The sequence below is a fragment of the Mirounga angustirostris genome, unplaced genomic scaffold (genome assembly GCF_029215605.1).
Source record: "Mirounga angustirostris isolate CCGP_5_RB_7025 unplaced genomic scaffold, mMirAng1.0.hap1 SCAF_10, whole genome shotgun sequence".
NCBI lineage: Eukaryota > Metazoa > Chordata > Mammalia > Carnivora > Phocidae > Mirounga > Mirounga angustirostris.
The window spans coordinates 36,344,814-36,366,192 of record NW_026991718.1 but is presented as its reverse complement, the minus strand read 5'-3'; the positions used below and the strand labels follow the sequence as shown (position 1 = coordinate 36,366,192).

The following is a 21,379-nucleotide window of genomic DNA, read 5'->3' as shown; positions in this document are numbered from 1 at the left end:
ATTCCAACACCAGCTTCGTACAGACTGGGATTGTGTCTCCGTCATCGACCCCCAGGGCCGAACGCAGGGACAGGCTTATGGGACCTGATTAGTAAATATTTATTCATCCAACAAATAAAATTGGTTAGGTACACTGTCCATTGTTTCATGCAGGTTCGCCTTGTTTTTCTGAACACATTTATAGCTTCCTCGAAAGCTGGAGGTGACATCCTCTGAACCCAGCAGGATGCATGGCATGGATTTAATGCACAGTGAACACCCATGGAATAAATGGGTGTGATGTGGACAGAGTTCTGAAGGGTGAGCAGGGAAGAGAGGTGGTCCAGGCAGGGACACTCCTGTGGCTGTGAGTGGGACGGAGGTGGGATGCTGGCATGCCTCTGATGCGGCACTTCCACCACCAGCCACACCTAGCTGTAGTGGGCCAAACATTTAGGGACCTTAGTCTGTTAGACTCAAAACTGGTCAGTTGGGGGATGCTAGTAAACAGTTTACTTTCTGTGTGATTGACTAGCCCGTCCCACCTTTAAATCCATAGATGGTGGCTGAGTGCTTACTGAGTGTGCGTGATGGCCGGTGGGCTGGTTGGTGGTTAGTACTGTTCAGTGGTTGCCCAGGAAAGTCCCTTGCTGCCTGAGACATGACCTCAGAAAAGCTCTTTAGCCTCTCTGATCCCCTGCAAGGATAAGAGTGCCTCAGTGGTAGGACATGATCGGATATATAGGGTCTGCCAGCACATTCTACCGATGTTGGCTGACGTTGTTGTCATTGGCTTGCATCTGAACCCAGGGCCTGTTGGCCACCTGAAGTAGGATTTCTTTTTTTTTTAATTTTTAAATTTTTTTTAAAGATTTTATTTATTTATTTGACAGAGAGAGACATAGTGAGAGCAGGAACACAAGCAGGGGGAGTAGGAGAGGGAGAAGCAGGTTTCCCGCGGAGCAGGGAGCCCGATGTGGGACTCGATCCCAGGACCCTGGGATCATGACCTGAGCCGATGGCAGATGCTTAACGACTGAGCCACCCAGGCGCCCCTGAAGTAGGATTTCTGAGGCCAGGCCTGGGCCTTGTAGGAATGAGCACTAGGACTAATCAGAGAGGTCAGTGCATAGGGATTAGCAACACTGGAACAACAGAATTGCCACCCGTGAGTGAGAGGAGAAAGGAAACTTTTGGCTTACGATGGCTAGAAAGCTCTGGGCTCTAAGGTACCTTTGCAGGGCTGGCTGGCCTCCATAATGCTTCCATAACATGAGATCCTTTCCTCTTCTGCAAGCCTTGGGACTACAGCCCAAGGTGGATAAAGGAAGCAGAAGCTGCTTAAATTGCAAGTCCAGGGATAGTGGGTGGAATGGCAGCACTGGGCAGCATCCAGGGTGTGGAGGCCCTCCAAACCATGGAGGACGACTGGGCAGGGGGGCAGGCCTGCAGGAGGAAGAGTGTGGGTTGGCGAGCTCTATTTAATTCAACCCTGCCTTGGGTGTCAGGTGCCATCAATCTGCTTTACAATCTTGGGTGCCCGGAAAGGGAGAGCAGAAGCGCCTTGGCCTGAGTGTTGGAATAAGGACAGGACTGGAGTGCCAGCCTGTGGGACCCACTGCCCTGCTCTTTCTACTCTTCCTCAAACTACAAAACAGAGGCTCAAGCGAGCTCTTTGAAGCTCAGCCTCAGAATCAGGAGGCCCAGAGGAGGATGCAAGAGTGAGGGCTTAGCCTTGAACTCCTGCAGGTTCTTTGCTTCCCACCTGCAAAGCATACATGGTCCAGGGGAGCAGTGACAGACAGAGGGGAGGATGCCCTTTGCCCAGGAGCTAAGGCCTCCTTTCTGTCCTGGATGTCTGCTCTGCCTTTGCTATTAAGTGGCCCCCGGCAATTGGAAAAAGGTCTCCTTCGGCTGTGGGTTTGCAGTTTACAAAAAGGCTTTTGGGGCCTGCACCCCATCCCCTCTCCTGCAGTGCCCTGTGTCCCCCTCCAAGAGAAAGGGCCATACCTGGACTGTCTCCCTTCCCCCCACCCCCATCATTCTGGCTGATATCTGAATCATGGCCCTGGGCACCTTTTCTGTCATCTAGTTTAAGGGCTCCTTCCCCATCCCTGTGGCTGGCTGAGGCTGAACCTAGAACAAACAAACTTTCTACTTAGTTTTGTTTCACTTTATGTAAACATGAAGGTCTCTCAATTGATAAAGAGTAGCAAGAATACTTTAATGAGTATTTTTTACCCTGAAATCACTTGACTCAATTGTCCCCAAACTGTAAATGGTAAACATTAACTTGGCTGGAGTGAATGCACTCCACCACTTGGGAAAAGTTACACAGAAAAAAAGACCATTCACAGGATAAAACTGACTCCTGAACAGTCCCATTTGTACCAAGCGTAGCAAAGCCCGGCGAGCCGAAGCTGGGTAGCTGACTGGGACAGAATGGGCTCTGGCAGGGGCTTTACTGGAAATCAAGGGGAGTACGTGGTCTGGCTGCTTGTGTATGGAGGGGTCACAGCTGTGGTGTAATCGCAGGAAAGACGGAGTGCCAGCAAAAACCCACTGGCATGCCTGCCTAGAGGGAAGAAAGCAAAGTCGGGTATAAAGCATGGTGTGGGCAGATCAGATTTTCCACATGCGCCCCAACGGGCATAGCATTGTCAGATAAAAAAACAAGATGTTCCAGTTACACTTGAATTTCAGATAAGCAGCGAATATGCCCATACACAGGGATCTACTCAGTCAAATATATATAACTTAGTATCATTTAGCCCAAACCAGCTGGAGCCAGAGTGCCAGGGAATGAGTTCACTGTTGCCCTCCCACAGGCGGGCCTCCTGGGGTGCAGAGCAGGTCTGGAGGGGGCAAACAGGGACCCCAGCACATCAAGCAAGCTATTCAATCTCTCTGAGCCCTCGCTTGGAAGGTGTAAAGGGGCTCAGACCTCTGAGCAACAATGATGATAACTGGGATCACTTCCCCACTTCCCTGGTATTCCTTCTGGCTTAAGAAAAAAAGCAGAGCCTCCCTGTGCCTTTCCCCCTTGTGCACACACTTCCGCAGTGAAGTTCCAAGGGCCTCAAGGGCTTTAAGCAGCTCCTCGTGATCCCCTTCAGCCTGTACCCCACTTGTGACTTGGACGTTTAACTTTTTCTTCATAGAAGTGCTTTGCAAATGAAGCTTCCCAAGCAGACTGCACCCCTCAAGTCCTTTCTGTAGAGGAACATCAATTCAACCAGAAAAGAGTTCCAGAGTTGGACTGTGACTCTTCATCATCATCTTCTAACTCTCCAGCATGCCTTCCAAACTAACAGAACATTGGAATCTCCAGAGCTTGAGTTTATTGGTCAGGGGTGCAGTTTGGGTATTGGGACTTAAAAAAAAGTCTCTTCTAGTGATTCTAATGTGTAGCCAGGGTCAGAGACCCTGCTCTAGGGGATGGATCCAGTAGCCCAAATCACTTTGGGGAAGGGGGCTCTTGAGGGTTCCGCCTGAGAATCCCCACCCAGAAGGCTCAGGTTTGAATGCCTGTGGTTGGGGAGCATGGTACCAACTTAAAAGAACTCTTGGAGTCAAAGAAGCAATGTTTAGCCCCACCCAGCTCAACCACTCAGAGGCCAGATGACCTTGTGCAAGTCACTTGTTCAAGTGAGATTCAGTCTCCTCATCTGTAAAGTAAGACACAGAACACCTCCTTCTTTCAGAATAATAGCAGAATACTGCACATAAAACTCTGTGCAGTGCCTGCCATGCACAGACATGCAATAAATGGCAGTTAAAGGATTTTCTTTTTCTTTTTTTTTTAAAGATTTTATTTATTTATCTGAGAGAGAGAGAGCACGAGCAGGGAGAGAGCAGAGGGAGAGGGAGAAGCAGACTCCCCACTGAGCAGGGAGCCCGATGCAGGACTCGGATCCCAGGACCCTGAGATCATGACCTGAGCTGAAGGCAGATGCTTAACTGACTGAGCCACCAGCATGCCCCCAGTTAAAATTTTCATAACATGAAACAAATGATCTGTCATTTCGAAGGTGCAACTAGTCATGCCTGGACAATCAATGCTGAACATATGGGACCAGTTATGCTGACTTAGACCATTCAATTTCTTGCAGTGAAATACGAATATATGTTTACTTAACTACGGGTTTTCCTTCTCTTTCCCCTTTGGCAGCATACCAAGTATCACAGAAAGACTGAAGGAACACTTTCTGGCCAGAGTGGTGAAGCAGTTTGCCCCCAGTTATCTGCGGTTGGTTCTCCCTAAGGGCCAGATGTGGCTTTCAGGAGATCTACGAGAGACCCTCAGTCTCCAAATTTAATTCCTCCATCATGCCACTCCCAACACATACGCTCCAGCCCACCAATACCTGAAGGGCTATTAATAAAAAGTGATTTTCAGGCACCTGGGTGGCTCAGTCAGTTGAGTGTCAAACTCTTGATTTCAGCCAGGGTCATGATCTTGGGGCCATGGGCTTTGGGCTCTGTGGAAGTGTGGAGTCTGAGTGGGATTCTCTCTCTCCCGCTCCCTCTGCTCCTCCTGCTCACACACACGTGTGCCCACTCTCTCTCTCTCATATAAATAAAATCTTTATTTTTTAAAAAGATTTTTATTTATTTATTTGAGAGAGAGAGCATGAGAGGGGGGAGGGGCAGAGGGAGAAGCAGACTCCTCGCTGAGCAGGGAGCCCCATGTGGGACTCGATCCCAGGACCCTGGGATCATGACCCGAGCTGAAGGCAGCTGCTTAACCAACTGAGCCACCCAGGGAGCCCCTAAATAAAATCTTAAAAAAAAATAAAAAGCCATTCTTTTAAAGAAAAAATTATTCCCTTTTAAAATGTGACTTTCTGGAACATCTAACAAGACAGTTTGTCAAAGTCTTTTCTAAGTGACGGAAGGCAGAGAATTCTGTCCAAAAACAGATATACTTTTCCCTACTCCTCCCACTAAGTACACATAAAAACAACAGAAACAAACATTAAACAAACAGCAACAACAACTACTCTGAAAAGTGGAGAGAAGGCAGATGAAATGGGGACTTCAGGATGCAAGACCACCATGATGATGAATTCTCTGGGTTTTCCTTTGGCTCCATATGTCTCAATGTGGAAATGTTACCAGGCAAAGAACACCACCACCACAAAACAAACAAACAAAAACACAAAAACAAAACAAAACCCCAACAAAAGCCTATATTCTGGAGACAAAAGGCAAGGAAAGGAACAGCCCATCAATACAGAAGATTTTTACACAATAAACTGTTCTCCTGGGCACCTTGGTGGCTCAGTCGGTTAAGCATCTGCCTTCAGCTCAGGTCATGATCCCAGGTTCCTGGGATCAAGTCCTACATTGGCTCCCTGCTCAGCGGGGAGCCTGCTTCTCCCTCTCCCACTGCCTCCCATTCCCCCTGCTTTTGCTCTCTCTCTCTCACAAATAAATAAATAAAAGCTTTAAAAAAAATTGTTCTCCTCCAGGCAAACCACCCAGAAAAACCTATGGTCCCATCCCTATCTATGCCAGCAAAGGTCAAGTAGGGAGCCTAGACCTCCACCGTTATCCGGTTGAAAAGAGGTGCCACAACTATTCCACTGGGTGGTATCAGAGAGGGCCACGTAGAAAGCTGAGACTTTCATCCTCACTGGCTTGTGTTAGTAAAGACCATGTGGGCAGCCTGGACTTCCACTCCCACCTGGCATTAATGAGGTATCCTTTCCCATCCCCACTGAGGTGGCAGCAGAGAAGGCCTAGTAGGGAATCAGGGCTTTCACTGCTGCCAGTGAGGCCATCCCTCCTCTTCCCCTAGTGTCAGTGGAGGTAAGGCGGGGCATAGTCAGGAAATACGAAGGCACTCCATCCCCTCCCAGACAGGAGGTGTCAGTAGAAACCTAATGGGCAGCCAGGACTCCCACCCCACCTCAGACCAGCAGTAACTCACACTCAGATGCCAATGGAGGTTGAAGGGAAAGCCTAGAATTCTACCCCCAGCAGGCAGTGAAGAGGCAGCATACCTCTTCGACAGCCAGAGCAGCTGAGAGGAAATTCAGTATAACAAAAGATAAAAATAAGAGCTAGAGTCTCATAATATAATACCTCAAATGTCTAGGTTTCAATAAAAAATTCAATCTCAAACTGAATGAAATACCAACAGCAAGGTGACAGAGAATGATCTGAAAAAGGTTTTAAAAAAGGAATCATAAAAATACTTCAATAAGCAAATATGAACATGAAACATTAAAAAATAGAAAGCCTCAACAAAGAAATATAAAGTCACAGTAAAGAAATCAAACATACATATTTAAGAATGCAACTTTTTGAACTGAAAAATACAATAACCAAAATAAAAAACTCAATGGGTGGGCTTAATAACAGAAGGGAGGGGCAGATGACAGAATCAGTGAACTGGAAGACAGAACCACAGAAAATTATCTAATCTGAACAAGAGAGAGAAAAGAGACTGAAGAAAAAATGAACAGAGACTCTGGAACCTATAGGACTATTACTAAAGATCTAACATTTGTATTATCAGAGTCCTGGAAGGAGAGAAGAAAGAAGACAGCAAGAATGAAAAAGCACTTGAAGAAATAATGCTGAAAGCTTCCTAAACCTGACAAAAAATATAAACCTACAAAATCAAACATCTGAGTGAACCTAACATAGGATAAACCCAAAAAATATCCACACCAAGACACATCATGGTCAAACTTCTGAATAGTAAAGACAAAGAAAACTTTTTGAAAGTACTGAGAGAGAGAGAGAGAGAGATGATGCCTGACATATAGGGGAAAAACAATTCAAATGGCAGTTTGCGGGAACCATGGAGGACAGAAGGAAGTGGCACGTTTCATAAGTGCTGAAAGGAAAGAACTGTCAACTCAGAATTTTTCAGAAATGAAGGGGAAACCAAAATATTCCAGATGAAGGAAAACTAAGAATTTGTCATCAGCAGACCTACTCTTAAAAAACAGTTAGAGGAAATTCTCTAAACAGAAAGAAAACAATAAAAGAAGGAAACCTGAATCATTGGAAGGGAGGAAAAAAACACAGAAAACAAGAATATTGGTCAACACAATAGACTTTCTTCTTCTTGAGTTTTTTTAAATTATGCCTGAAGGTTGAAGAAAAATTGTAACACTGTCTGATATAGTTCTATATATGAAGAAGAAATATTTAAGATAATTATGTTTTGAATGTGGAAAAAAAGGAACTTAAAAGGAGGTAGGGATTTTATAATTACCTTGAACTGATGAAACAGCAACACCTAATATATCAATAATTACATTAAATGTAAATGATCTAAGTATATTAAAAGCCCAAGATTGGCACAGTAGATTAAAAAACATTACCCAGCTATCTGCTGTTTATAAGAAATTCATGGCAAATATAACAATATAGGTAAGTTGAACACAGAAGGCAGAAAAAGATATATCATGCAACCATTAATCAAAAGAAAGCAGGATAGCTACATTGTTATCAGATAAAGTAGATTTCAAAGCAAAGAAAACTACCAGAGACAGAAAGCCAAATTATATAGTGATAAAGACTCAATCTACCAAAAAGACACAGCAGTCTTAAATCAGTGTGTACCAAACAAAGCAAAGAGCTGCAAAATATGTGAAGCAAAGATGATATAACTGAAAGAAGAAAAAACAAATCAACAACTGTAGTTGGAGACTTCACCATCTCTCTCTCTCAAGAACTGATCGAAGAACGAGGCAGAAAATAAGCAAGGATACAGAAGAACTAGATGACATTGCCAATGGAAAGAATCTAGTCTACATTTATAGAACATTCCATCCAAAAACAGCAGAATCCACATTCTTTCCAAATGATGATGGGATATAAACCAAGATAAACCATATCCTGGGCTATAAAGCAAATCTCAAGAAATTTAAAAGAATTAAAATCATACAGTTTGTGTTCTCTGACCACAGTGGAAATAATTAGAAATAACAGAAAGGTAATAGGAAATTCTTCAAATACTTGTAAACTAAACTTCTATATAATCTATGGATTAAAGAGGATGTCTCAAGGGAAATAAAAATATATATATATTGAACTGAATGAAAACAAAGATAAAAACGTATCAAAATTTGTGGGACACAACACAGTGCTAAGGGAAAATTTATTCAGTAATCTAAGCTCAGAACACAGACAAAGAAGAGCACAACAAAAATAATATGTTTATATGAAATGAAATTGAAAAAAGAAAAGCAACAGAAAAAATCAATGAAACAAAGAACTGGTTGTTTGAAAATACCAATGAAATTGACAAATCTCTAGCAAGACTACAAAGAAAAAAAGAAGACACAAATTACTAATATCAGGAATGAAACAAGGCATATTACTATTCACTGTACAGACATCAAAAGGATAATAATTAAATACTACAAAGAACTCTACACACAAATCCGACAACATAGAGGACTAATTCCACAAAAGACACAAACTACTACAACTCACCCAATATGAAACAGATAATTTGAATATCCCTATAACTATAAGGGACATTAAATTCATTATCTAAAAAACTCCTCAAAAAACAAATTTCCAAGCTGAAATGGTTTCACTAAATAATTATACCAAATGCTTAAAGAAGAATTAGCACAAATTCTACATAATATCTTCCAGAAACTAGAAGAGGAGAGGACTAAAGCCAATATATTTTGTGAAGCTGGTGTCCTGATACCAAAACTAGACAAACAGTACAGAAAAAAAGTACAGACCAATATCCTTCATGAATATAGATGCAAAAACTCCTTAACAAAATATCAGCAAATAGAATTCAACAATATATAAAGAGAATTATATACCAAGATCAAGTGAAATTTATTCCACGGACAGAAAGTTGGTTCAATATATGAAAATCAATCAATGTCATCCACCATATTAACAGGTTAAAGAAGAAAAATCACATAATCATATTAATCATTTAACAAAGTCCAACAACCATTCAATACCCATTCACAATTTTTAAGAAAATAGGAAGAGAGGAGAACTTGCTCAACTTGATAAAGAGCATCTACCAAAAACTAACAGCTATCAATTTTACTTCCTTTACTTCATTCTTTTCCTCTTAGATTAGAAACAAAGCAAAATGTCTGCTTTCCCCATTCTTTGTTTTTAAGTAGACTCCACGCCCACCATGGAGCCCAACGAGGGCCTGAACTCACGACCCTGAGATCAAGACCTATACTGAGATCAAGAGTCAGATGCTTAACCAACTGAACCACCCAGGTGCCCCTGCATTCCCCATTCTTAGTCAACATAGTGCTGAAAGTTCTAGCCAATGCAATAAAGCAAGAAAAAGAAATAAAAAGCATCAGAAAGGAAGAAATAAAATAACCACTATTTGCAGATATGATTATCTACATAGCAAATCACACAGAATCCATAAAAAATGTCCTTAGAACTAATAACCGATTTCATCAATGTCACAGGATACAAGGTAAATATACAAAAGTTATTTTACTTCTATATGCTAAGTAATGAACACATAGACATCAAAATTAAAAATACAGTACCATTTACAATCACTCCCAAATGATGAAATACTTAGGTATAAGTCTAAGAAAGCACATTCAGAACTCATATCCTGAAAACTACAAAGCACTGATAGGAGAAATGAAAAAAGATCTAAATAAACAGAGAGACATACTGGGTTCATAAATTGGACACTTCATTTGAGCTGGTGTCTGAAGTGGGGGGCAGTCCTATGAGATTGAGCCCCTAGCCTGTGAAGCCTAGGCTAACTCTAGGTAGTTAGTGTCAGAATTGAATTGAATTGTAGGATACCCAGTCGAGGTCAGAGAACTGGAGAATCTGTGGTTGAAACTATATATTTGATGTCAGAAAAAAAAGCACATAAAGATTTAACACAATTCTTAAAATATCAGGAAGGTGGTTTTTTTTTTTTTTTTTGTAGATAAAAACAATATATTTCTAAATTTGTGTGGAAAAGCAAAGGATCTAAAATAGCTAAAACAATTTTGGGAAAAAGAAGAATAAAATTGGAGGAATCAGTCTCCTCAATTTCAAAACTTATTACATAGCTGCAATAATCAAGCTGGATAGTATTGGCAGAGGTATAGACACATAGATCAATGGAACAGAACCAGAAATAGACCAACACAAATATACCCAACAACTTTTTGGCAAAGGTCGGAAGCAATTCAATGGAGCAAATATAGCTTTTTAAACAAATGATGCTGGAGCAAGTGGATATCCAGAGGCAAAAAAAATTAAACTTGACCTATTTCTTACACTTTATTAAAAAATTAACAAAAAGTGGGTTACAGATATAAATGTAAAACGTAAAACTAAAAAACTTTTAGAAAAAAAAACAACAGAGGGGCTCCTGGGTGGCTCAGTCAGTTAAGCATCTGCCTTCGGCTCAGGTCATGATCCCAGGGTCCTGGGATGGAGCCCCACTTCAGGCTCCCTGCTTAGCAGGAGCCTGCCTCTCCCTCTCCTCCCCACTTGTGCTCTCTCTTGCTATCTCTGTCACTATCTGTCTCTCTCTCTCTCTCAAATAAGTAAATAAAATCTTAAAAAAAAAAAAAAACAGGAGAAAAATTTCAGGATCTAGAGTTAGAGTCTTAACACTTGCCATGGAAAGTATGATACATAAAAAGAAAATTTGATAGAATTTTATCAAAACTAAAATGTCTGCTCTGCAAAAGACCCCATTAAGAGGAAAAAGAAAAGAAAACCTACAGATTTGGAGAAATGATTTGCAAACCACCTACCTGACAAAGCACTAGTATCTAGATTATTAAAGAACCCTCAAAACTCAATAAGAAACAAACAAACCAATTAGAAAAGGGCAAAGACATGAAGAAAGATTTCATTAACGAGTATATATGGATGACAAATATGCTCATGAAAATGTGTTCAACACTGTAAACCATTAGGGAAATTCAAATTAAGACCACAATGTGATATCACTTCATACCTGTCAGGATGGCTAAAATTAAAAACAGTGACATCACCAGATGCTGATGCTATCGAGAATGTGCAGTTTCAATGGCCCATAAAAGTAGAAAGGAAGGCAGAAGGGTTGGCTGTCAGTGTTGCAATGCCAGAAGGCTACAACCCATGTTTGCCGGCTTTGAGAATGGAGGAAGGAGCCAGGAGCCAAGGACTAGGGGCAGCCTCTAGAAGTTAGAAGAGGCAAGGACACAGACTCCCTACAGACTCCAGAAAGGAAGGATGCCCTGCTGTTACCCTGATGTTAGCCCCAGCGAGACCCAGGTCAGACTTCTGACTTACTGAACCGTAAGATATGATATTTTGTTATTTTGAGCAACTAAGTTGGTGGTAATTTGTCACAGCAGCAAATGGAAAACTAATACAGTATGATTCCATTCATATGGCATTTTTGAAATGACAAAGTTACAGAAATGGAAAACAGATTAGCAATTGCCAGGGGTTAAGGAGGTGAGAGGGCAGTGGGATATGGTAGGCTCTAAAAGGGCACCATGAGGGATCCTGCAGTGGTGGAGTGTATCCATGTCAGTATCTGGCTTGTGACATTGTACTACAGTTTCCTAAGATGTTACCCTCAGAGGAAACTAGGTAAAGGGTACATGGGGGCTTCTCCATATTATTTCTTTTTTTTTTTAATTTTAAATATTTTTTTTTAAGATTTTATTGATTTATCTGAGAGAGAGAGAGAAAGCACAAGCTGGGGAGAGAGGCAGAGAAAGAGGGAGAGGGAGAAGCAGATTCCCTGCTGAGCAGGGAGCCTGACATGGGGCTCGATCCCAGGACCTTGGGATCATGACCTGAGCTGAAGGCAGCTGCTTAACTGACTGAGCCACCCAGACGCCCCTCTCCATTTTATTTCTTATTAGAAACAGCATAAGAGGGGCGCCTGGGTGGCTCAGTCGTTAAGCGTCTGCCTTCGGCTCAGGTCATGATCCCAGGGTCCTGGGATCGAGCCCTGCATCGGACTCCCTGCTCAGCGGGGAGCCTGCTTCTCCCTCTCCCACTCCCCCTGCTTGTGTTCCCTCTCTCACTGTGTCTCTCTCTGTCAAATAAATAAAATCTTAAAAAAAAAAAAAAGAAAAAAAAAGAAACAGCATAAGAATCTAAAATTATCCCAAAAATTTAATTTTAAAAATCTAACTATGTTTAATAGCTTCTATTGGGTAAGAGGCAAAAGCTGCAGAACCTGTGTTATCTCTGGACGCTCACACTCTGCCAACTTTTCCACCTACACGATCCTCTCTGATCCTGGGCAGGGAGTATCCTTGCCCCCAGTTTGTAGTGAGGAGCCTGAGGCTCACAGGTGCTAAGCAACTGGTGCAGATCATCACGGGTAGAAAGGAGTGAAGGGACTTCTCCTGGTCCCACCCACCCTCGCCTCACCAGCCACATTCAGGCTCCAGCTCCTAAGCCCCTACTTGTGTTTGGTTCTGAGGACTGGACAGAACAGGGCTCCAGTGTGCCTGGTGCCAGGCAACGGCGGGGATGGGGTGCTGGGTGGTGAGCCTGGAGGGCCAGTGGGGGCTGCTAAGATGGTCTCAGCCTGCTTTGCAACCTGGCTACAACCAGCCCTGAACAGCATTACCAGATCTATCTAGAGTATTCTTGAGGTATTGAAGAAATGCCTCAGTCGAGATCTTCCACAGCAATAACCTACCTATAAAATGGGCAGAAGAAAGGTTTTCCTCTATTCTAATAACAATTTGGCAATATATGATGAGGCTGAAATTGATACATCCTACAACTCAGCATTTCCACCCCTAAAGACTCACACATGTCCACAGTGAGACATGCATGCAAGTTCATGGCTATCTTAACTCGGATAATGGTTTTGACACATATTTGTCAAAAACTCTTCAAACTTGACACAAAATCTGTGCATTTTATTATAGCAAATTAAACCTTTTTAAGGAAAAAATTAAAAACAAGAATGCTCACGGCAATTATGTGGGAAACAAAGGCAAAAGAAAAAAACTAAATTTCCTTACTACTTCCAGTCCATTGATAAGTCCTTAAAACAGGTGGAGGGACCTTCCTCTGGTAGCTCAGCCTCTTGATGTTGACACTTGGCTAAGGGCAAAAGGCAATCTTGGCTTAACATCTCTGGACCCCCCGGGATCCTGTGAGTCTACTTTAAACAAATGGAAATTCCTTTGGAAACTTCCTTTGTCTCTACCCCAAGATATGTGTTGGCAGTCATCTCGCAAGCCTAATACCCACTGATACACATCTGAAGGGTATCAAGACTGAGGTTTTCACTAACAGCAATAAAAGACCTTTTCCTAACAATAGCTAGCCCCCTCAGGGTCCTGGAAACCTTGTTTCCAAAATACCTGGGAAGCTTGTGCTGTCCCTAACCCCCTCCCAACTTGAAAGTATATAATCAGTCACTCCTCAGGACCTCAGTACAGCTTTTCCCGCCCACGGGTCCTGTCCCTGTGCTTTACTAAAACCACCTTTTTCACCGAAAACGTCTCAAGAATTCTTTCTTGACTGTCTGCTCTGAACCCCAACATTTCCACATCAGCAACACTGCTTGTAACAGAAAAACGTAGAAAACTCTAAATGCCCAATAAAAGGAGACCGGATAAATAAACTACAGTGTATCCACATATTTGCCTATGAAGATAAATAAACTAGGGCAACACTGTTCAACCCAGATGAGTCTAGCAAACAACACAGTGAGAAAGCAAGCTGAAAGAAAGCACACTATTTATATAAAATGTTACCATGTGTGCATAGCACCAGCTGCTAGTGTCCTGCTCAATGCTAGGTCCCCCTTTTCCTTACAAATGGGACTCGATCTCATTCAGGGAGCAACCACACTTGATTTGTCACTCTTCCTTGAAGCTTGGAACGGCCAGGGAAACCCAAGCAGAAGTCAACAGTTCGGGGCTTCACATAAGGCTATCACCTTCTTATGGCCTAAAAAGGGTAGACTCAGGAGCATGAAACTGGTTGTATTTTGTCCTTCCTCATTCCTTCTTCTTGGAATGCAAATGAAATGCCCAGAGATGCAGTATCCATTTAGAGACAATGAGCTCTAAAACCATATAATAAAAATGACGGAATAAAGAGCCGGGAAAAGCCAGGTCTCTGACCACATCATGGAGCCTCTGTCCCAACCCCGGCCTGGCTACCCTCAGACTGCTTGCTATAGGAGAGAAATACCCTCCTTTTGGTTGAGCCACTGAAGTGAGGTTTTCTGTTACATGCAACCAAAAGTAAACCCTACCTGACATGGTGTCAAACAACACTCTAAAGTGTCACCAATACAATTATGTGTTGTCAACGGGTAAAGAGATGCGTGGGAATTAAAACACCTAGTGTGGGGGAGTGGTTTTCTCTGGGGGAGGTGAGGCAAGGGGAGGAGACTGGAGTGGGGAGCAATGGGGGGCTTCAGTGGGGGAAGGTGTGAGGCTCCCCAGTCCTCCTCAAAAATCAGACACGTCGCATTGGTGGGGTGTATCAGGAGATGTGCTCAGAATGGCCTGGACTCCTGCTGGTTAAGGTTGCACCCTAAAGACTGAGTCCATAGGCCCGAGGTGGGGTGTGGGCTTCTATAGTTTGAAAAAGCTTCCTAGCTGATTTTCTCCTTGTCCTCCTAGCCAAAATGCTTATGAGCTTTATATCCTACAATTCACATTATAAAATACTTATTTAATTTCCAAATATAAAATTACATCATGATACTAAATGAACAGAGTTTTAAAAATGATGTAATTCCCCCCTGGACCCTGGGGATTCTGCTGTGCACCCTGGGGAGACATGTTCTACTCTGCCCAGCCCTTCTAGAAAGACTATATAATCATCCCCATGTCTTCCAGAACCCAAAAGTCCATGCTCCCTGCAGACTGGACAGTAAGAAGCCATAATTTGTTTGGGCACGTCCAGTCTTCTCTGAAATACACATTTGTGTAGCTGGAGGGGCTACTTCACGGGGGCACAGAGAGCTCAGGTGTCAGGGAATGGCAGATGCCCACAGGACAGAACCCACTGGTATGACTCATTTTTACAAAAGATTCTGTATTGCCTCTGGCCCCGTTTTTCTAGGCTGATGCCTGAGGACCCTCACAGCCAGAGTCAGGCACAGAGCTGGGAGGTTCACCCTCAATCTGGAACCACACTAAGAAAGTGTCCCACCCCGCTCTCCCCTTCAGACAGAATCTGTTTTCTGCCCAGATGGGGCCCCAGAATTACCTATCTGCCCTTCCATTCGATCAGTGGGGATTTGGAGTTTCAGAAACACTCCAAGGGTCCCTGCAAGTTAATATCAAAACTGGGATGAGAACTTCTATCTCTGTATTCCCAAAGTGGTTATATTTTTCAACGAATGCTTTAGATGGAATGCTAAATCTAATGAGCTTCCTTTTTCCTTTGCTCCAAAACCTTCAAAGAACATTGTTTTTTCATCGACAAATCTTCAAATCATGAGGCAGAATTGTAAAAAGGCTTAAGGGCTGGTTTCACTTCCTGTGTGGAGGCATTACCATTAAGTACTGCAGCAAGTGGAAAACCAGCCCCGCAAAGAGGCAGCACTTGGGAGTCCATGAATATTTATCACCTCACTGTGCATTCACTAAGTAGCTCAGGGACAGAAAACAACTTTCAGCAAGTTTGAGCCCATGTTCTAATATTCTCCACTAAGACAGCTTATTCTGACTTGTAAAGAAAAGATCATTTTCAAAAACCATAATGAGGCCAGTCTACTATTCGGCGCTGGAGCAAGCCCTAAAGCTTAAAATAGCAAAACAATCGCTTCTCCAAGATAAACAAGGCTTTCCTTTGTGTGTCTAATGAGAGGCAAGACCACAGCGAAGGCAGATTCTACGTACGATGTTTACTGTCCCTGAATACTGAGGTAACTGGAGCTCCCCCAGCCCTCCAAAAAAGCAGATTATACAAAAAGAGATCTGTCCGGGAGCATTTGCCTGATTGTCAAATGCCAACCTGAGACCTATGTCCTGAGGGTGAGCCCCCTTCCCGGGTGAACTAGGGCAGGGCTCTAACACTGTGTTGATCAGATCTGGCTGGGACCTTGGCCCACACTCCAGGCGCCAGACAGAACCTTTGAAGGAAACGATTGAAAAATACCCAGAAGACACATTAATGACTGGGTACAAGGAGACACAGGAGCATAGAATTTGCTCTCACGAAAGTCTATAAATTGAAATGAAATGAAATGGGTTTTCTCCAAGCAAAAGTCTCTCAAACATTCTTAGTTTTTGGTGTAAAACTTCTAAAAGATCTTGGTCTAAACATAAAGTCAACATCCGTCCCCTCTCTTTCTTTCTCTCTCCCCCTCTGTTCCTCCCCAACTACCCCCAAGACTCATGGAAAATCCATTTTACCATTAAGTGAAAGAACCCTGTAGGTTTCTCTACGACATGTATAAGACATAATCACCCTTTCTTCATTTACCACTTTCAGATTTTATTTATTTGACAGAGAGAGAGAGAGCGCGCACATGTGCAGGGGGAGGGGCAGGGGCAGAGGGAGAAGCAGGCTCCCTGCTGAGCAGGAAGCCCAACCCAAGGCTCAATCCTAGGACACTGGGATCATGACCTGAGCCAAAGGCAGATGCTTAACCAACTGAGCCACCCAGGAGTCCCATTTATCACTTTAAAACACCAGGAACTGAGGAGGTCACCTGGACGTGGCAGCCTAGGGCTTCCCCTGCAGGTCATGCCCACAGATCCTAATGGAATTCTCAACCCTTGCCGGGCTGCATTTTCAGCCTCAGCTGGAGGCAGAAGGACTAGAACACGGGTGAAGAGACAGAATAAGTTACTTCCCAAGTCAGGGGTTAGCACATGCCCCGAGTGTAGGAGGCAGAGGAGTCTGGGCTTCCCTCAGGGTACCTGGGGGCTGGCTCAGCCCTGCCACCAAACAGGAAGTGTCTGGAAGCCAGGAGTGCATCTGGAGCTCTCTGCCCGCGCGCCCATGGACTACCCGCACACGCACACACTCAGACACGTACACAGTTAATCCAAGAAACAAAGCCTCATTTTGTATCCACTGCAGCCAGAAGGCTTCACTTGGGAAACCTAGTTTTAGCTGATAAAAAAGAAAGGGATTATCTGGATACTTACATTCAAAACCCACACAACCAAAAACAACTGCAACAACAAAAACAAACCACACCCACTCTGGAGTACTGTTCTGTGGGAAAAGTTGAGGAGGACTTGGACTTCATTTTTATACCTTCCTGAGAGGCACATGACAGGAAGCTATTCCTGTACTATGCTAAGCCTGAACTCAACAAGTGGAGGTAACGGGTGAGGCGGGGTGGGAGGAATGGCAGCAAGGCAGGCCCTGCCTCCTGGGACAAGCCACAAGTGACCAGCGTGGGTTTTGCAAGCAGAACTCCTAGGAACAAAGCCCTAAAGAGCGGCGACAAGGACCTGATCGCTCTAGGGCTCTAGGACCCCTTCACTGACGGGCTCTGACTGGTGGAAGGTGGCTCACAGCTCTGTTCTCGTATTTCAGGCTGCAACTTAGGATACATTTCAGCGAGAAAAGAACCTTTCCCCCCAACACCCTTTGTCTAGGAAAAACACTAGCCCAAAGTGTGAGTCCAGAAGAATGGAGGAGAACCAACAGCAGTGATGGCTGATATTTTTGGAGCATTTACCACTTGTCCTTCGCTCATTTCATCCTCCTGCCTGTTCTGACTAGTGTGAAGAGACTCATGGTACCAGAGAGGAAACTGATGTCCTGAGTTACCCATGGCCCCCAGGGCTCCCCAGACACCAGTCAGGTGGGACATGAAGCCCAGCTTGCTGCCTACCCAGCCCCCCTGTTAACATTTTCATCCCAGTCCCAAGAAACTCCTGTGGTGAACCTGCTTTTTTCCATCTTTTATAATCATTAACCTCCTACTGAGATGCATACCAACCCAGAGCCATGTGCTTTGGGTAAGATTAAACTAGTGAGGATGGGCCAAAGTCAAGGCACTCAGGGTCACAACTAACAGGGTATCAGGCAACCTGCCTCTGGCAAGGAGTTGCTATCTCTGTGTTAACATGAAAAATCAGCTTTTGACCTTTTTTTCCCTCTAGTTGGAATAGTTAAGAAAATATAAAATGTCAATATTGCTCTATTGGGTTAATATAGTCCCCAAATCTATCTTCTTTCAATGCCCTAAGTTTCCTAGTAATGAAATCACTTTGGCATCACAGCAAAAATAAGACTGTTTTGCAGCAATTCTGTGTCTGGGTGAGCCAACAGGAGCAGAGAAGGGGGAGGAGCACACGGTGAGACCCACAGAGGCCTGGCCCTCTGATACCATCCAGATACTGAGCATCTGACATGGGTGAAGCACTGCAGCCAGAAGGCTTCACTTGGAAAACCTAGTTTTAGCTGGTAAAAAGGAAAGGGATTATCTGGATGCTTACATTCAAAACCAACAAAACCAAAACAAATGCAACAACAAAAACAAACCACACACCATCAGGTAGTGAAAAGTGTTCTGAGGAAATTAAATTCAATGGAGAGAGAGAGGGAGAGAGTGTGTGTGTGTGTGTGTGTGTGTGTGTGTGTGTGTAACTCTGGTTGGTGTGGGAGGGAAGCCCTCTTCCAGGGCATCTGAGCTGAAACCCAAGAAGGAGCCAGCATGCAGAGATCTTGGGGAAAAGATTCCAGCCAGAGGGAATACCCACTGCAGATGAGCTAGACAGACACTTGTGGCTGGAGCAGTGTGAACATGAAACAAGTGGAAATGGGGCAAAGGGGGTGGGAGGCTCTTCACACCCTTGCAAACCCTGGGGGGAGTGGGAAGCCGCTGGAGAATTTTAAACAAGGAGACAACACCATCCAATTCTTTACAATTTCATCCTGGCTATTATGTAGGAAGCCGCGGTTACACCTATGTGTTCATTTATAGGTAGGGGGATCCGATACCCTGGCTCAGCTTTTCTATCCGGTAACATGTTCCCAGTTCATGGACATCTAAAGATTCCACCTGTTCATAATCAGCTCTGACTGGTAACTCACTGGTCCTGCTCCTCAGATTATCTGAAAATTATTTCTAAAAATAAAACTGAAAAATTATTGTTAATTTTGAACGTATCTGTGTTCCAGTCGTCACTTTCAAAAAGGGGATCGGAATGACTTTTTAAAAACTATTTATTTTTAAAATGTGCCCTGCTTACTTCCAAAAAGCATTTGAGGCCATTGTCATAAAGCTTGTAAACAACAGAACAACTTCAAGTTCTCTCGGGGAAAATATTTACAATATATTGTAACATGCGTTCTGGCATTCCATAAGCTTGGGAGGGAAACACTAACATTGAAGGGTTTTAAAAGCCCAATTTGGGGGCGCCTGGGTGGCTCAGTTGTTAAGTGTCTGCCTTCAGCTCAGGTCATGATCCCAGGGTCCTAGGAAGGAGCCCCGCATCGCGCTCTCTGCTGGGTGGGAAGCCTACTTCTCCCTCTCCCACTCCCTCTGCTTGTGTTCCCTCTCTCGCTGTGTCTCTCTCTGTCAAATAAATAAAATCTTAAAAAAAAAAAAAGTCCAATTTGTTCTAGGGATTGAGTTCGGCTACACATACTGTTTCATGATGGACTAAGTCCTTCACTTTTATATTTCTCCTCCTCTATCCTCTCCCTGGCCCTCTAGAGAGCCGCCCTTTGCCTGGTTTCACTGCTCACTGGCTCCCCCATCCAGAGACTGAGCAGAAAAGTACAGATTGGAAAGTCTGATGACACTGGTTCAGCAGTTTCAGTTCTGTGTGTGTGTGTGTTTCTTTGTGGGATGGTGTTTGTGTGTATGCATCTGTGTGTGTGTGTTTGGGGTTCTGGGTTAAAGTGAGATGTAAATTTTAATTAGGTTTATCCATTCCTCTCCATTGTATACAAACACATCCCTCACGTTGACCCTCTTTCTCTCTCCCTCTCTCTCTAAAATCTTAAAACTGGACAAAGGGTCTAATTTCCATTTTTAGTCTCTACCCATAACATTCTTACTTCTGTTCTAATTCTGCCAGTGAGAATCCCATCCTTTAAGCTTTCACAAGGTAAGATGTAACACTGTCAGACATCTTACTGGCGAATTCAAGATAAAAGGCAAAAGGTAAGTGCCTGGGTGGCTCATTCGATTAAGGGTCAGACTCTTGATTTTGGCTCAGGTCATGATCTCAGGGTCATGAGATGGGGCCCCGCATTGGGGTGGGCATGGAGCCTATTTAAGATTCTCTCTCTTGGGGCACCTGGGTGGCTCAGTCAGTTAAGTATCTGCCTTCAGGTCAGGCCATGATCCCGGGAGTCCCAGGATCAAGCCCCCATCAGGCTCTTCGCTCAGTGGGGAGTATGCTTCTCCCTCTGCCTCTCTCACTCTTTCTCTCAAATAAATAAATAAAATCTTAAAAAAAAATTCTTTCTCTCCCCTCCCTCTGCCCCACCCCCCAGCTCTCTCTCTCTTTTTCTTAAAAAAAAAAAAAAGGCAAAACGTCGAAGAAAAAGTGGAGAAATTTTTCATTTTTCCTGCTGGGTGGGTTTTAGCGAACTTTTATGATTATCTGACTAAAGCTAATTGCTACAAAAGGTTTTTGATAATGTTTTTTTAAAAAATTTAGAGAAACACACCATTTTTAAATATCTTATAAGCACCAAAACAATCGTTTCGGTTGCTTTTCTCCTAATTTTCACCACATTCACTACCTCCAAGACTATTTATGGTCAGTCCTCAGTAGTAGCAAAATAGAATGGGTTTGCAGCAGATTATAAAAAACGGGATCTGGCAGAAATGCTGAAGAATTTTTTAGGGTTTGGTGGGGGTGGAGAATGGAACTGTTTCAGTTCTTTGATTGGTTTTGGCTTTTGATGTTTGCTTCAAATTGCTGTGTGGCCCCAAATTATAAATAGCTATGCAATTTAATATGTAACAAGAGGGTTCACTGTTTAAGAATTTTTTGAGCAACTGAGCTTTCAAAGGAAAACCTCAAAGGAAAACATTTTAAGTAAATTCCTTAACTATAAATTGAACTTTCCAGGTATTCTTAAAAGATATCTTTGACTGTAATTAGGTAAAAGCTATTCAGCCATGTTCACCGTCAAGAGACAAAAACCACATGCTGAATGGAAATAGAAAACTTTTAACTAAGAAAAAATGCTAGGGATGTGTTTATTCAAAATATCCCCCCTCCATTTCTTTTTCTTTTTGGCAAAGGCTGGTTAAGTTTCTCCCAGCTTCCTCAAGAAATGCATCAGCGATCAAACTTAAAACTTGTTAATTACTTAGCCTCCGAACAGGCTGTTGACGCAGAATGGAACCCGCCTTACCTTGCCTCCACTTATCAATCTAGAACCTTATATTGGAATGTGACCGAATCGGGACAAACCTAGATGCTGTCCAAGCATATTAGATTCTGTTCAGCAATAACAGGGGTTAAAAGAATGCTTCCCCTGTGTCCAG

General features: G+C 43.3%; 1 protein-coding gene across 1 annotated transcript in view; it reads right to left on the bottom strand.

Moving 5' to 3' along the window:
• MERTK (MER proto-oncogene, tyrosine kinase) overlaps window positions 1-21,379 on the bottom strand; it is a 106,451-nt gene that overhangs the window by 84,221 nt on the left and 851 nt on the right. The window lies entirely within an intron of this gene.